The sequence below is a fragment of the Schistocerca serialis genome, unplaced genomic scaffold (genome assembly GCF_023864345.2).
Source record: "Schistocerca serialis cubense isolate TAMUIC-IGC-003099 unplaced genomic scaffold, iqSchSeri2.2 HiC_scaffold_1322, whole genome shotgun sequence".
Classification (NCBI taxonomy): domain Eukaryota; kingdom Metazoa; phylum Arthropoda; class Insecta; order Orthoptera; family Acrididae; genus Schistocerca; species Schistocerca serialis.
The window spans coordinates 98,488-101,222 of record NW_026047539.1 but is presented as its reverse complement, the minus strand read 5'-3'; positions in this window follow the sequence as shown (position 1 = coordinate 101,222).

The following is a 2,735-nucleotide window of genomic DNA, read 5'->3' as shown; positions in this document are numbered from 1 at the left end:
AGGCCCCTGATGGGCGGAGGAGGCGGAGGGGGGACAGGATAGGGGTGAGGATACCGCGGAAGGAGTGGACACAACTGAGGCAAACGAAGTGGTCAATGGCACGGGATGGAGGCGGTCATACTTCTTCCGGGCCTCAGAATAAGAGAGCCGATCCAAAATTTTGATTTCTTGTATCTTCTTCTCCTTCTGATATGCGGGGCAGTCTGAGGATCTAGGCGAGTGGACGCCAGGACAATTAACGCACCGAGGTGGTGGGGTGCATGTATGTTCCTCACGAAGAGGATGTCCACAATCGCCACAAAGGGGCTCAGCCTCACACCGTGATGACATGTGCCCAAAGCGCAAACACATAAAACAGCGCATAGGAGGCGGGATGTAAGGTCGCACGTCACACCGGTAGCACATCACCTTTACCTTCTCCGGGAGAACGTCCCCCTCGAAGGCGAGGATAAAGGCCCCGGTGTCGATGCGACGGTGTTTGGGGCCGCGCTGGACTCGCCGGACGAAATGCACGCCTCGGCGCTCCAGGTTGGCCCTGAGCTCCTCATCAGATTGTAGCAGGAGGTCACGATGAAAAATAACCCCCTGCGTCCTATTTAGTGCCAGATGTGGGACAATGGATACTGGGATGTCCCCTAGGCGGTCGCACGCCTGGAGCGCCGCCGACTGTGTGGCGGAGGTGGTCTTGATAAGGACGGACCCTGAACGCATCTTGCTGAGAGCCTCGATTTCCCCGAAGACGTCCTCGATGTGCTGAACAAAGAACATGGGCTTGGAGGTGGCGAACGTCCCCCCATTGGTTCGAAAACAGACCAAATAGCGGGGGAAGTACTTCGCCCCAAGCCGGCGAACCTGTCCCTCCTCCCATGGAGTGGCCAAGGGGGAAAGGGCAGGAGAACCAGAACTAGAAACGGTACCTTTTCTTTTGAAAGACTCGGCCGCAGAGCGACCTGATACATGTTGACGTTTCATCTGCGAAACGTCCGCCCCGATACCACCCACTCCGACCAGGGGCTCTCCCCACGGGCGCCACCCAGCCGCAGCAAGGGCCACCTGGCAGGATGACCATTGCCGAGAGTCCTGATGCCCCAAGGAGACTGGCATCTACTCCTTGGCCGATGTGGGGAGGGTGCAGCTCAGGTATCGGCAGTACGATCCCTGTGTTGTCAGGGGGCTACAACCTAGATGGTACATGACGACCCCACCACAACGGGCTGGCTACCGTGCTGGATTTCTGGTGCCATGGAAAGTCCATGATGATCGCTGGTGCAGACGGAGATGCACTATGGGCGTAACTTGTACAACCCATCAGGCGTTTAGGCCCAATTTGAGGAATAGTGGGTATGGTTACAACGCCGGTGCAATGCTGAGTACCAAGGTCTTAGTGCACTTAGGACCAGTGGTACACCATGTAAGATGTCCTTCCCCAAAAGGCTCATACTTCTGTAGAATTTTGAAAAATGGAGGTCAAACCCCAAGGGGGACCATTACATGGAAGGCCGAAACGGTTGAAACTCCTTTTAGTCGCCTCTTACGACAGGCAGGAATACGTTGGGCCTATTCTTACCCCAGACCCGCAGGGGGGCCGGGACCATTCAGCCTTCAGTTCGTCTTGGGGAATGTCAATGAGATCTCTGCAAGTCACACCACCTTTGCTGTAGTTCAAGGTGGTGAGAACTTCAGTCTCTGTCTGCAGCTTATGGTCGTGCGGTAGCGTTCTCGCTTCCTACGCCTGGGTTCCCGGGTTCGATTCCCGGCAGGGTCAGGGATATTCTCTGCCTCATGATGACTGGGTGTAGTGAGACGTCCTTAGGATAGTTAGGTTTAAGTAGTTCTAAGTTCTAGGGGACTGATGACCATAGATGTTAAGTCCCATAGTGCTCAGAGCCCTTTGAACCATTTTGAAATTCAGTCTCTATCGCAAACTTCCCAAGAAATTGTGCTTTCTGAAGGTTCTGGAGTTGCTAGAAACTAGATGTTTCAGCCAACAAGGTTCCATTTCGCAGGCGCTTGACAGATTTTAAGGTGCCAGCAATGCCTTCTAAGCCTTTCTGTATATAAAATGGTGAAACTTTATCAAAACTCCCCTCCTTTGTTTTAATTATGAGAAACACATTCTGCAAAGCAGTTTGCATTCTGTTACGAGTAACTGAATCAGGAGGACTGGCTACACTAGCCCTCTTGTCGGATTGGGTGGTAGAACCCACCAGCGGTCCACCCTTTCCGCTGGCAGGAGAAGAATAAAAGGTCGAGGGTTCCATCTCGGTCCCACGATCAGCTAGGGAACTAGAAGTCCACCTAGTCAGAGCCCCGTGTGCCTAGGTAAGCCTTATACAACTGAGGTGCGGTGGGTTCCCCAGAGGTTGCCCGCTAACGACTGTTCCACCTCAACAGCCATGCATCTCATCGGCGCGCAAAACACCTCGAGATTGAGGGGTTGTTTATAGAGGTTTATTCCACCCTCACGATCCAGGCGGTCAAGCCAAGATCCCCACTCCCTGAGACGCACAACATTCCACTGCCGCGCCGAACGGTGGTCGTTGAAGTATGCCCAGAGCTTACAGTGACAGAGGACTAGCGGCGCTTTCCAGTCCTCAGCTCAGGAACCCCAGGGTCGCCAAGCCCGTACCCAGCAAATGAATGCTGAGCCCCTGGGGGCACCGGTCTTTGAAGTTCAGGAATGGATATTTGGTGATTTCACCATACCCGAAAATGACGTCGACACTTTTCGTCTC